General features: G+C 37.2%; 1 protein-coding gene across 14 annotated transcripts in view; it reads left to right on the forward strand.

The window, feature by feature from the left end:
• Nucleotides 1-14,686, forward strand: part of MYT1L (myelin transcription factor 1 like) — a 319,538-nt gene that overhangs the window by 261,609 nt on the left and 43,243 nt on the right. The gene's annotated exons all lie outside the window — the stretch shown is intronic.

A 14,686-nucleotide genomic window follows, 5' to 3' on the forward strand; every position in this document is an offset into this window, starting at 1 on the left:
TGTCTTCCTGCACCATATGCTTGTTTGAAATTCTAGATGTGGAAGAACTATAGTATTTGTTAGTGATGCAAGATAGTGGTATTCCTGAGTTGGTAGAATTAATCCTCAGTATGGTTAACAGGGGCAGATGTTCAAAAGTAAAAAGGAAAATTTGGGTAGGGAAAATACGAATGGATAGCTTATACTGTCATGCGAAGCAGTATTCTGTCATTACCATACATGAGGGCCTTAACAAGCATTTCTTGAGTTCAGTACACACCTTGATGAAAGAACAGACCCTAAAGCATAAGAAAGATAAGAAAGAAAGCATAAAAAAACTGCTGAAGTTAGATTGCTCTCCAGTCTTAGCTAGTCTAGTCTATAGCTATAAAGAATGGGTAAGAAACTCACACTGATTTCCCACGCAGTGAAAAAAAAATTATAAACTATCAATTCAGATCTTGCTGGTATCTGCCACTAGAAGACTATGATGTGATGTGCAAAGGGAAGGGATGTAAATTGCTCAGGGGCAAATATATGTATAAGCAGAGTGAGACATGGGCAAACAAGCTCAGAGAAATGCAGAGTTGAGACTGTATTTTGGGTTGGGAGGGGTCAAGTAGCAGATGTTGGAGGAAATATGATTACATAAACCAAGCACAGCCAAGACTCTGGGCAGCATAAGTAATACTTTAAGCACATACTTTGCTGCTCTAACCCTTTATAAAGTTTCCGCTTGTATTAGGAAAGCATTCCTGAATTAGCCCTCTCCTCTGCCTCTCTCAAGCAACTCCCATCAAGCATACCTAGTGCAAACTAGGGGGGAAAAAAGATCACTTGAACTTAAGACCCCACTCCTTCCTCATGCCATTCTCTCTACTTATTTCAAGTTTTGCCTAAGCAAAGAGAACAGAATTAAGCCATATTTAAAGTGATATTAGCGTCTGCAGATACTTACTAAGCCCGTAAAAACCATCTTAAATGAATTGAAAAGTTAGGAAATGCCAGAATTTTAAACAGGTTAAATTAGTTCACTTTTGCATCTCCATTACTAGACAATCTTTCGCTTCCTGATCACATATTTTTCCATAGAGTAACAAAGTAATTTGCTTTACTGGGCAGAGAATAATCACTGCATAAACAACTAATAGATACTTTCTGTTTTCTTCAGTATCCCATGTGTGGCCCTGTCTGCTATTCACTGCACTTTTCTCAAACTGTACTCTCAGGATATATCTACTAATTCATTCACATATTTTTCACTACCATTGCAACTGAGTGCTTCCTAATTAATTTATCTTGATTATAAAAGAATTAATTTATTTTCCCCTGCAATTACACACTGAAGCAAGCCAGGATTGGTATTATCCCCAATTTAAGGACAGAAAACCTTAGCAAATAATTTTGATTGCTTAGTTTGAGACTTTTAGGACTTAATTTGTCAGTGTTCTTGGCATTATAGAAGACCATGTATGTTTGAAGCCAAATACCCATTAAATTCTCTCTGAGCTGTGAGAATTTGGCAGTTCTACACAATGAGTGATCGACCATTTGTGAAAAGTGATGAACTCTATAGAAGAAGCAGAATAGAGTCCCGTGTTCCAGAAGAGCAATGGGACTCTCCTTTCTCCTGCCCAAAGCTCTGTGTTCATTCCCAGCTTCCACTTGTTCCATTCACTCTGTGCTGTCTCCTCTATCCTTTTTTCTACATTGCTCTCTGTCTCGAGCTTCTTGTCTGATCGGTCCCTCTCTTGCCTCCATCACATTTATATTTTTATTATTCTCTCCATCTTAGCCATCATGCTGAAGCTTGTACAGAGAGAGAAATGAAGCATCTTCTCATTTATCATATGTGTTTCAAGGCAGAGAAGTAGGAGTCCTGTGGATGACAGCATTCTCTGTACAGTTCTCATTTATGCTCTTGTTCTCTGCATAAGATAGGAGAAAGATGTGATCATGTAAATGATAATGCATATGCGCAAAGCAGCTAAACCAAAGCTGCATAAGCAACTTTGATTTTGGAATTTTTAAACTGTGAAGTGCTCCATTTACATCAGTTCCATTCTTTTTGTGTGAGGTTTTGGGGTATAATTTCCTTGCTGTGAAAAAGAGCAAACTGACAAGAAGCGGAAAGTCCATAATGTGGGATCCTCCTGGCCTCTGTCAGGCCACCAGCACCACAGAACTTTTGATATCCATTACATAGGTCACCTGAACTACTACAGTAGCAAACAGCAGTAACAGGTACAACGCTCTACACGGACCGGTACCTGAAGGAGGTGGGGAACTTTGCTAGTGTAGTTTATATATATGTGCTTACAGCAGAGGTGTAAGCATCAGTAACCCCGGCTCCTGCCCCAGGCTTTAGAGAGAAATGTATTAACATTCTTCGCCGATATCCCAAGCTGAGATCCCCTCTGCCCTGTCCCTTCGAATCTGTGCCATTCCCATCTCTTCTTCATCTTTTATTCCTTGTTCCAGTCTTCACATAATTATTTCCAGTCATCCACAAAGACTTCAACCTCTGTAAAATTTTTGGCAAATATTTTTCTAATGCGTGGGGTATAGAGAACAACTGACAGTGCAGTATGCTGCAGGGATTATATTTCTGGACTACACAGTTTGGGAAGATTTCATAATTTTGCAGTTTTGCCATGCATAGCTCATGTAGCAAATATTGATTATGTACTGATAAAGCCTTTATGTCACATTCTACTATTCCGTAATCTCCTTGTCTATATTGTACAATGCACAAATTAAGTATAATGCAGCTTCCTAACTGGCATTTTGCTAACACACTGATTGATTTGTTTTAAGCCCTAGCTAAAATCAAAAATAGCAGACACTGAAGATTTCAGATGATGTTGATGCTCTAGTCATAGTCAAAAAAATATGAGAATCTGAAAAGGTTAGAGAAAAGTTTACTTAGCTTAACAATTATGTTTACTATATTGCATTTTGGTAAATGTGGCTCTATAAATTCCATTGCCCACATTCCCTAGATCCCCAGAATAATAATGTTGCAGCTTTCCAAGACATTAAGTTGTTCCAGAATTGGCCCAGCTGCTCCTTGCCATCCATACTTCTCTTCTGTAAGGCTTCTTGCTCAGGGTTAGCAGTCAGATTGTGTGATTCCCAACTTTCACCCAAAGCACAAATGAAAACACGAGAGTCTTTGTGTATAGTTTATAGACCGGACAAAGAAGTTACACAGCCTGGTCAATGAACTCCAAATAACAAAATCATTTCTTTTGCTTTAATTCCCAGTTTCTGATGCTGGCAAAAAGGATGTCAACAGCTTTAAGAGTCTCTGAAGAAATTAATATTTGGCAGGAAGCCAAGCCATTCCAGTATTAAGATTTGGGTTACAATGCTTGTGAAAGGCAACGAGTATTTTAAAGACCTAGGGATACTAGACTGATGAGTAGACTTAATTATGATGAGAAAGCAATTAATAGCCCATCCAGTGACAGCTACCAATATTAAAATATTCAACAGTTAAATGCCATTTAATCAATGAAACACTATAAAGTAGCAACATTTTGAAGCACTTTTAATCTAATTTTAAAAATAAAATTATTAAAGGAAATGTTTTGATTCTCAGTAAATCAGTTCTAGCCAAAGTACTGCATACAGACTGAGAACTTTTTCTACTCAGTGTATTGCCAACCTGGGAACTGGGTAACAGAGTTCAAAAAAATGATGAACTTAATTCTGATGCTACTTTGAAGTGAAAGTAATTGTACTTTTTTGAAGGCCATAGGTTCTATAACTAAGTATTAGCTTGCCTTACTGTGAAACTTTTTCCTTTGGGTCAGTTTTCTTCAGGAAATCACATTACTGCTTATGTTAAAGAATCTGAACCTCAGAAAAATTTGCAGTTCAACAAAGTGTCTACAAATCTGGATACTTATCAGATACTATTGCAATATTGCCAGGCCTTCTGTCCCAAAGTACCTATGTCTCTAAGCAGACTTTGCATGCCATTGTTTTCCTGGTGAACATCTGTTGGCATGGCCCTATGCTACTTACAGGGAGGAGAAGAGTTTCATTTCTCTCTGTGCAATGAAGCCTGAGAGCTTTTATTTTCCATCTCTCTTCTTAAGTGAAATGAGAACCTCAGTCTATTATTGTATTTTCTCCACAATAAAGTAAGATTTGGAATTTCTGTGCCTTCTTCTTCTTTCCATGTCACTCTTTACCCTTATTTCCATATTCTTGTGTCCTCTTCTACTCTTTCTCTTATCTTCCCTTTATCCTTGTCTCCTCATTCCCAGATGTGTCATCCTAGCAGTCTTTTCTGCTGTGTCCAGACAGCAAGGTGAGCTTCCCTGAAGCTCTCCTGATTTAATCACAGTTCTGTTAGGAATTAGAATGACTCCATGCAATATAATTTTCTGAGTGGAAAGGGTATCCCTAGTTTACACTTCTAGTGAAACTTGTCTGTGTTAGTATAATCTTTTGTACTCACTTTTTACTGCTGTATCAAGTGATTTTACTGCAATTTGCACAGCAAGAAGTAGGAAATGGGAAGAAGAGATATTCCCCCAGAGATGGGGAAGCTTGTGTTGTTTTTGCTGTGTTGAATATATAAAATAGTACTGGAATAAAGTAATATTTTCTTCCTGTGTTTAGTCATCTGACACAAAATTATGCCTTCTCCAAATACAGAATTGAAATGCAGAGACAAAAAGTAATAGGATATATTAATAAAACAGAAAGACCCCCTCTTTAAATAGATAACCAGCTTATCACTGGATTTTGAACAGCACATATCCTCTCTAAACCTTGATAATTCTCCAAATGCATGATAACGTTTTGTGGTCACAACAGTTACTTCTGCAAAGATCTGTTTAGCTGCTGAAGTGGTTTCTCCACCTACATCCTGTGTTTGCCACTTGAGATATTTCTAAAGTTCACTGCCTCTGTGTATGTTTATTACTCCATCTTCACAGGAGTGCTATCACTGGTATTATGGGCATCCCCTTCTTTTTGTTTCCCTTCCCTTCTCTTTGCTTGCCTTGCCTTGCCTTGCCTTGCCTTCCCTTTCCTTCTCTTTCCTTCTCTTGGCTTCCCTTCCTATTTTTCCTATTAGATTACTTCTGTCTTACTGTAAGGACTCAGTAAGACTGACATTTGGAAGGCTGTGACCCATTATATAGCTTTCACCCACTTTTCTCTTAGAAATTTACTCTTTGTTGCAAGAGGAGTAACCATTTTCATTCTTATTATTGCTTTTTTTTTCCTTCTCTATCTTCCTGTTAAATCTTTTTTTTTTTTTAACTTGGGAAAATAATTGAATTTGGCATTACAGTTTTTCTTGAATACTAAAGTTGTTGAGCCTAGTAAGTCATTCTGGGTTATAATAAAATACTTCTTTGATGCTAAGTATGTATCCTTTGAATCTGCAAAGACATTTTTAAGTAAGTTCCTTGATGTTTTATCTAACTTTTATATGGAAAATGTGATTGTAAGGACCAGACATGATGTATTTGGAATAATGTTAAAAAATGACTAGAATGAGTCATTTGTGAATGCTAGCATTTTATTAACTTATCTGCAATGTTATGGTAAAACAAACTGCAGTTTATGATGTTTTATTAAATTGCAAGCTAGTGTGCAAGTCTAATTTAAATTATTTAAAAAAAAGAAAAACAAGGAACATAGATCCCCAGTAATAGTTGACCTGTAAGGAATAATCTTTCCCATTTTGTTCAACTAGATCCTTGGGCCAAGTGAAATTAGGAATCTCATGTGGTTTCAGTGGGTTTTTTTTGCATTTTGTTTCCTGTATTTATTGCAGATTTCCACTTGGATACCTTATCTTTGATGGCAGCATGCATGCCTGGCCAGAACAGAACACCTTGGGCTCTGTTCCTGCACTTCTCAATACTCAAATGGGCACTGTAGGTTATACCTAGCATTTCCAACCTCATGTTGTGTGGTGTTATGATAATGTCCTTTGTATAGAAACCCATCATCTGCAGCAACCTCATCTCTATAGTCGCAATAAGTTTCACACATGGAAGTGGCTGGGCTTTTTCTGTTAGAATAACTCATTCAGACTGGTAAGGTTGAGTCATTCCATTTTTCTCACTTAAGTTTGTTAAATTTTGTCTCCAAAATAGATAATACTTGAGTTCTGTTTACATAAGACCCTTCATCATTGTTTTCATTACTGAAAGGTAGTCTTAAAAGCATGTACTCTCTAAAAAGCTCCTTAAAAGCCATCTGCATATCAGTACCTTTGATGCTGTGAAATGTTCCATGTAGGTACAAAAGCCTGTTTGCATGAAGCACCTTGTAGAATCAGGGCCTTAGTAAGTTATCAATACCATGAAATTTTCTGAAATTACAGGCTTTAATTTGCACAGTGGCATCTAAAATATTCAAATAGTTTATGACCTTTTTCTTTTCTTTATGCACTTAATTATTTAAAATAAAAAGATATTGCTAGCGGTACGTTTTCTCCTGCTTGGATTTTAATCAGTGTTTGAAAGCATATGCCACTTAGTTATCACCTGGAATAGTCTCAGTTCAGATGAACGTTCATGGAATTAGAGAAAATTTTTCAAAACAGCCTGTGTAACTTAGGAACCAAAACTTTGTTTTCAGAAGGAATGTAAGCACTTGGGAATCCACATCCCTGTAACTTCTATGTGCCTAACTTTGAAAGTGGAATTTAGCGTCTGCAATAACTTAGACAATTTTGAAGATACTACCCTTAGTTCCTAGGCTTTTCACTAATCACAGAATATTTCAATGTGGATGGGTATTTGACAGTTTATTTTAATTTTCAAAACTTTTCTCTTGTCAGTCATTCCAGTGTCATTTTGTGCCGTTCCTAATCAACTATTCTGAGAGGAGCACTTAATTGTGATTAATTATCAATGAATTTGCCTAGTTATGTTAACATTCCCAATGAATCTCTCTAAGGCCTTCTTGTCTTGGAGTCTTTCCATTTGTATAGTCGCCTCCGCCTTCCTTGGGTTTGGTCATACTTCTTCGTCATTGAACGTGTCCTGCATAATTAATCTCATTCAGCCTGGCATTTGCTTATATTCAATTCAAGGGTCTTTTCTTTGGCACAATTTGGTTATTGTGCAAAATCCCATTGTGATGTTGATCATTTTTGCTTCAAATCAACAGATCATAACCAATTGCTCATTCCATCCAGATCCGCAAAGATCTGCAACATGATGCTGTGGTATATCCCAAGTGCTGAGGCAATCCCCATGGGAAGTTGCAAAGACTATATAGTTGCTAAAAGGGGAATTAAAAGTGCAGTGTTTTGCACTCTCTGTGTTTGGTCAGACTTGCCAAAATCCTTACTATACACCTGCAAATAAAAGTAATTTTGTAACTTGAAGTCCTAAATATGATTGTCTGGATCCTCAGTTGGTGTAAATTAACGTAGCTCCATTGCCTTCCGTGGAGTTACGCTAAACTACAACAGTGATGATCTGGGTAGATGCCCTCAGCTGCTCTCTTGGGTTAGCATTCATGTTTGACTGCTGTATTTAAATCTTCCGAAGGTATAAAAATCCTTGCGTTTGGTTTCTTAGAATGGCCAACTGCTAATTTGATTACTTGGTGTCTGTATCTGCACAGTAACATCTAATTTTGCCATGCATTTAAGTTCACCCCCTTTATTTTATACCTTAGTGCTATTGGGGCTTTATGTGGCACACATTTTTTGCAGCACTGTAGTATCTATCTATATCAATGTTTTATATCCCTAAAATATCCCATATCCCTCATAAACACATCATCATAATCTTCTTTTACAATATTTTTGTATTCCCAGTAAGTGGAATTTACATTTGCTCATCTGCATGTAAAAACTGCTCTTCTACCCTAACACACACAGAACTTCCACTGCTTCAAAGTCTGCTGAATGGTTTCTCTCCTTCTACAGATAACGACAGTGTGCTCTTTCAGCACGGGCTCATTCGGTGTACACTGTGTGAAACAACCTTACAATTTGAGGGGTATTTTAACATTGGCCATCGTTAATTATTTTTATATGCTTGACTGTGCTTACACTGCACTCAGCTCCAGCAGTATCTGTTTTCTATAATAAAAAAGAGGCAGTGAAGGACTGCAGAATAAGCACATTACTATCGTTATTTATTTTTTGGACTGTGGTAAACAGGAAAAAAAGGCAGAGCCTTGAAAAATTTTAAATATAAATAAATTATATTTAAGATGCATTTTCCAGAATTATACTACTTACATAATTTTATTAAAAGGATCAGCTGTAAAGTAGTCAATCAGAGTGATATTTAAATTGTCATCTTCAGGATTCAGAGCTAACACCACACTGAGATGAATTTTCAGGCTGCAGATTAATGGGAACATCATTGTAAAAGCATATGATCAGCTTAAAAGAGCTATAAACACAATTATTCAAAAGAGACTAGATACTGGAGCACTTTTTTTGGTATTAAGTAGGAAAGGAATCAAATCATACAGATGAGGTTTATAAGAAGACCAAGCTATGGTCTTTCTTCTTTTACAGGTAGAGAACTATGTTTTAAAATAGGCTAAGTATATGGAAAATCACAACTTACTCATTTTGCCTAATAAACTATGAGTTTAGGAATTTATTTAATTTGCTCTCCTATGAACTGATGATATCTAAAAGAATTAAACCAATGCAGTGTTAAATGCAGTCTACTGAATACTGAATTCAGAGTTTAATAGGTAAACAACAAATAACTCACTTTTCAACCACATGATCCAAAGCTATAATGCAGATGTGAGCATGTAATAGATATAAAAATTTAAGAACTTTCTTGTTTATTTGTTGCAGAAAAATATATATTTTTCTTTTAAATACTTGACATATTCATTAAAAAAGACTAAATTCAATATCTGCTGTTTTAACTACTGAGCATTTTGCAAATAAATTTTAATTTAAAAACTGTAAGCATTTGGTACACTGCACACTGTGGAAATACATTTCTGGTTTTTTTTCCCTTGAAAAAGAGTTATAAATAAATTATGAAAAAATAGAGAAATCATAAGAATTGATATTAAAAGAAATGAATATTAAAAACTATGATAGATTATAGGTTTCTCCTCAGGGCTTCTCCAGGAACCATTGTAGGTGGTGATTTGTTTTCCTCTGATGCAGTAATCAAGGAACATCTGTCAGGAAAGCGTAAGTATGTTCCAGAAGTATAGATATAATGGAGGAGGGAAAGTAGTCTTGGTTTTGAGTAGCACCCAATACAACTTCTGTGACTTAAGTGTGAAGGATCTGAAAGAACAGAATTACTAAGGTTTTTTTCTTTTTTTTTTAAAGCCATCTAAGATTTAATCCTCTAAACTCTCATTCATATAAAAAGGCCTTGAGCGTTTCGAAGTCTTTTCTGAGGCCCAATGCAAAGGCCTCCTTAGTCAATGGAAAACCTCCCATTGTCTTTTAATTGTCTTCGGGTCTGAGATCATGTGCTGTAGCTGTCAAGCGCTTGCCCTGAGCAGCATTTTCTAGTGAAATGGGAACAATATAAGGCCAAATTCCATGCATATACCCAAAAGCAGAATTTGCACTCTATACACTTGTCAAAAGCAGTTCCAGGTAATAATTTTTATCTAGCAAAAGAGACTGTCATGAACAGGGTCCTATTGAACCATTACTTGTTTTAGAAAAAAAGGAACAATATTTTTAAGGTATTGACTAGTAAAATACTGGTAAGGAAGTTCTTTAACTCTAAAAAACTCTAGTTTGACTTCTATTTAGTACAATAAGCACCTACAAATTAAAAATGAATATCATTTAATGCATATAAGAGAGAGAATTGTATACCATTTTGTATGCAAAATGTATATCCAGAAAACAATATTTTAACCATAGTTAGCCTGATTTTAATTCCATTTTTACAAATTTTGGTATTAACTGAAACCAAAGAAATTGCTACTGAATTACACTGTTAAACACCGTTTACACATGGTGTACATGTGTAATCACACAGTTTACAAGTAAATTCATCAGGATCACACATCTCCAACTTATGCAAAAATTCTTTTGGATGTTATTGTACCACAGACCAAATGTGCATACAAATCTCTGTATAATCAAGAATGATCTCAGAAGTAATTTTATTCCATCTTAAAGCTTAAAAGCTGGGTTTTTTGATAGCAGAAATGTCTTTAAGAAAATTTATTTTGTCTGTTCATGTCGATGAAAATACTTACCATTCAGAAGTAAAGTAAATGTAATGAATAAGATACTTAGCCAAAGGTTTTGTTTTTGTTTTGTTTTGCTTTTTTTCCTCTTTTTCCTACCTGAGACCAGAAACGTTCATAAATTTCCCTTGGCATAAGGATGGAAATACGGCACTGCCAATGGATTAAATTCTGTGCAAGAGATACAGTCCAAATCAGTGAATACTGGGAAGCGGCAACCTATGGGAGGCATTTCTATAAGATGTAGTTTGCTGACTAACCTTTCTCACGGTCTTTCATTTGACTTCCCTGAAATGCTGTCTTCCACTTGAAATTAGTGGATTTCTGATGGCTGTAGAGTGCTAAGACGGGAATTCTGCCTATCCCTAATTTATGCCAGGAGGCTAATAAGATGCAGTTCCTCTTCCATGTAGTGTATAGCTGAAGATCACACCTCTGAGCTAAACAAAACAGAAAATTTGGGTTTCAGCTGTGTTCCTGCCTAATGTATTATTCTCCCAAATCCTTGCTAGGGCAGTGGTTTACTAGCAGGGATGTTTGTGGAGATAGTGATTTATAAAAAACGCGTTGTCAGAGTTTGAATACGAGATGTAAATATTCACCCTAAAAATATGATGTTACAGTTCTTCTTGCCAACCTGGAAAGAGAAAAGCATTCGTCAATGTTTACAGGAGATCAGTATCAAAACTAACCAAGTGAATTTGAAATCAGAGTAAAGAGCAGTAAATAGATGCTCAGGGATGTTTGGCTATAAGCACACAAAAAAACCAAGTGATTTTGGAAAAGAAGCAACATTTTTTAAAAAAATGAGAAGGAAACCTCTTTCTTGTAAACAGCATATAAGGCAAAGTTGTTAGCCTATCACTCAAGGCTGCTTTTCCAATTCTGCAGTATGTGAGAGCTCTGAGCCCTAAGGTATAATAGAGCATGAGCAATTTCTCTCTCTGCCTGCATTCCCAGCCATGAGCAAGTGCTTCTGGTAGCGAGAGCAACAGCTCTCCACACTGCAGTACGCAGCTCCAGAGCGCCATTGTGCTGCACAGCCATTCATCCCTGTTTGTAACCTCCGACCTCTCCAGCGCTCTGCGCAGCTGTTCAGGAAATTATTCCTGCAGCTATTAGATTGCGAAATTAAAGCGGTTCTTTCATGAAATGTTTATAGTATAAACCAAACTTGCAATGCCTAATCTTATGGGACTTACAGAAGGGAAAAGGTACAAAAGCATGGGCTTTTTGCCTTTGTTAACCTTAAGGAGAAAGTAAGGAGGGCCAAAGTAAGAGAAAGACACTAGAGGATATCGCATGACAATAAAAAGCAGAATTCATTTTCAAGTGCTATCGTTAATGATACCTTGGAACATTCTTACGAAGTTGGTATTATTACTTAAGTGCTGTTCAAATATAGTCTCGGATTCCAGCACAGGACAGAATAGTTTGCTTTGGAGTGGTTTTAATGGTCTTATCAGAGGTTCCTGCCCTCCCTGAAAGGATGTCTCCTTTGTTCACTTAATGTGCAAACTGCCTCATACAGTCTGACAGGTTAAAGTAAAATGGCACACATTTCAGGTGACTGAATGCCATACTAAAAACTCCATTGTTTCTTTTCCTGCTACCCAGACAGCTGCAACATCCTTTCAGGAGGGACAAGAAACTCTGAAACAGAGGCAGATGGATGTGTGGAGTAGGAACTGGGAGTATTATCTGTCCTGCTCATTGATCAGAAAACTTGGTGTGATTCACTTTACCTCACTGAGAACTATTCAGCATTCATTAGCTCTGTAAACTGGACTCCACAGTTGTCATTTTCAATGGAGTTGTTGAAATTTTTAAACAAAAAAATTGGTTGATAGTTGAACTTGAACCATCAAGAAGTGATTGAAATCAAGGAGAATGACAGGCCTTGATCTTTCTGGAAATCAGCCTGTCAGGAAAGGTTGCGTCTGTATCTGTGCCAGTAGTAAGAGACCAAGTAAAGAAAACAGTGTGCTCCTTGATACAGCTTTCCAGACCTAATACAGAATTATAAAATCACATAGGAAGAGACCTCTAGAAGTTATCTAGTCTAAACTCCTGCTCAGACCAAATCCAGTTTTCCAGTTGAGTTTTGAATAACTCCAAGGTTGGAGATCTCACAACCTGTTCCAGCGTTGATCAGTCTGATGATAAAAAAAAATTTCCTCACAAGGAGTTGGCCTTTCCCATGTTGAACCTTATTCCCGTTGCTGCTCATCCTTCAGCTGTGTACCTCTGAGAAGATTGTGGCTAGACCTTCTCCACACCATCCCACTAGATACCATTGGCAGACAGCAATAAGATTGTTTCTTACACTTCTCTTCTTGAGAATGAACAAACTCAGTTCCCTTAGCCTTGTATATCAAAGTGCTCCAGCCTCATAACCATCCTGCAGCATCTTGCAGCAGTGTGAATTTACAGCTCCATGTTTACAGCTCTCAGAGTGCTGGGAAAAGTACAAAAAACATCACATCCTTCTTAGAAGTGTTACTTCTTTAGGGTGACTGATTTGTCTGCCCAGTGTCAACCATCTGAGAATACCTCAAGGTAGTAAGATAAAGTATGTGTGTGGGTGGGCATAGCTGTGGTCATGCCCAACTTGTCCCCTTTGCGGGGAGATTCATGTCTGGACTTGCACTAAGAATTTTCTCTTCAGTATGCCATTAAGTCTTGCTTAACATTGAAGGCCTGAGGTAAATTAAGGCTTAAGTTATGGTTGAGGTCATACTCAAAAGTCAGTGTAGATGGAGCATTAGAATCTCAAGTCAGTCACACCAAAAATTAGAGCGTGCCTGAGAAGTTGCTGAAAAAGTAGTATAAACTCACACAGTAAATCAGTAACAGAACTGGATTTCCCTTAGCTGTACTATTCATTAGAGTTCTCACTAGACCAGACTGCCTCTCACAGGCTGATACAATTCACATTCAGCATTTTCACATTTCCTCACTTAGGCCTTTGACAAACGTTGGTAGGCCTAAGGGGGAAAAGCTGTTTGTTTTCATAAAATGAAAACCAAAGGATTTTACTCCTTTGCTGTTGACTCTTCACCCCCAAAATAGAAAGCAGTGTCTCTGCTTTAGCTGTCTGGGGAAGTGAAACCCTGGAGAGTTTGCTCTGCTTTTGAAATGTTAACCTGTCCCTGTCATTGGATGGCACATCCTTTCAAGTAGAAACACATACATTCAGAAGAGATTTAAAATCTGTCCAGTTTGGTAACATTATGATACTGTACTTCTAAAGGCATTTCTCAAGGTTCCTAATGGATACAACATAGTGACTGCATATGGAACAAAACATATCTCTTATTCTTAAGATGCAATTAGTCTCAAAAACACTTTTTACACCAAACTACTGTTATATACCTTATCTTATCATACTGAATAAGCACTGAAAATTGCCTGTTTCATTGCTCTGTTGAAACAAGAGACTAAGAAACAAGCTGTTAATAGAGTGAAGAGTATTCTGGCCTGTAACATATTCTGTCATATGGATTTGCCATCAGGCTGGACTGAGAGGACTCTCATTAGAGGCAAGGCTCCTAATTCTTGCTTATTTATACAGGGTTAGAAATACCCCAGCCTGTTTTGTAGGCTTAGTCTTACATACTGATATTAGATGAGCTATTATGAAAGAGGATATATAAAACGAGCTTTGTTCTTGCCCTCTCCTTCTTGCACACTTAGCCTTTCCTTTCCCCCTTATACTTGATCCAACTGTCTCCATTCCTCTGATCTTCTAGAGTCCCTCTCTTGATGAAATATTTGCGAGTGCACAAACTGAACAGTTCTGTTCAAATAAAAAACAGGTACACAAAATAGCTAAGGAACAGCTAGTGCTGGGTTGCACCCATTCTCTTCCCAGCAACATTAGTGGATTGTTATGGCCACAAACTATATGGAAGTTGTTGTTTTCTCTGCTGTTAACAGTCCTAAGTTGGTAGTTTTTCTGAGCATTTCTTGTGAAGGTGCTGACTGTTTTGAATGTTCTAGGTTTATAGGTATTGAAGTCACCCCAAACCTCCAGGAAACTCTCAGCAAGTGACAGATTCAAGGTCATACTGCTGTGCCCACTGGAGCCTTTTGCAGTTGTTTCATCTGGGGGAAGATATGTGAAGTACAAAAGAGCAGAGCATGGACTGTAGGAAGAAGCAGCAACATAGAGACAGCACTTGAAGAATTCTGCTGTTGATAATTTTATGGTGTTCAAGGCAATCATCAGGCTATTAACTAGACCATAATGTCCCTTATTAACAAAAAAAATCCCTACTTTAAAGAATAAATTTTTGAAGTATGTAGCATTTGGCCTAATTTTAATATAATTTTGTATTAAAACTTCCATTGACATCATGAACAGAAAGGTTAGACCAGTTCTAAGACATTCTTAAGATGAAGAATACCAAACGCTATACCTGTGCCACTGTCTTCAGGCCCTTCTCTCTGACCCATCTTCACATACAGGGAGCAAGACAATTCAAGTCACTCCTCTTGGCAAACCCTGACT

Source organism: Dromaius novaehollandiae, chromosome 3 (assembly GCF_036370855.1).
Source record: "Dromaius novaehollandiae isolate bDroNov1 chromosome 3, bDroNov1.hap1, whole genome shotgun sequence".
NCBI classification, from domain to species: Eukaryota; Metazoa; Chordata; class Aves; order Casuariiformes; family Dromaiidae; genus Dromaius; species Dromaius novaehollandiae.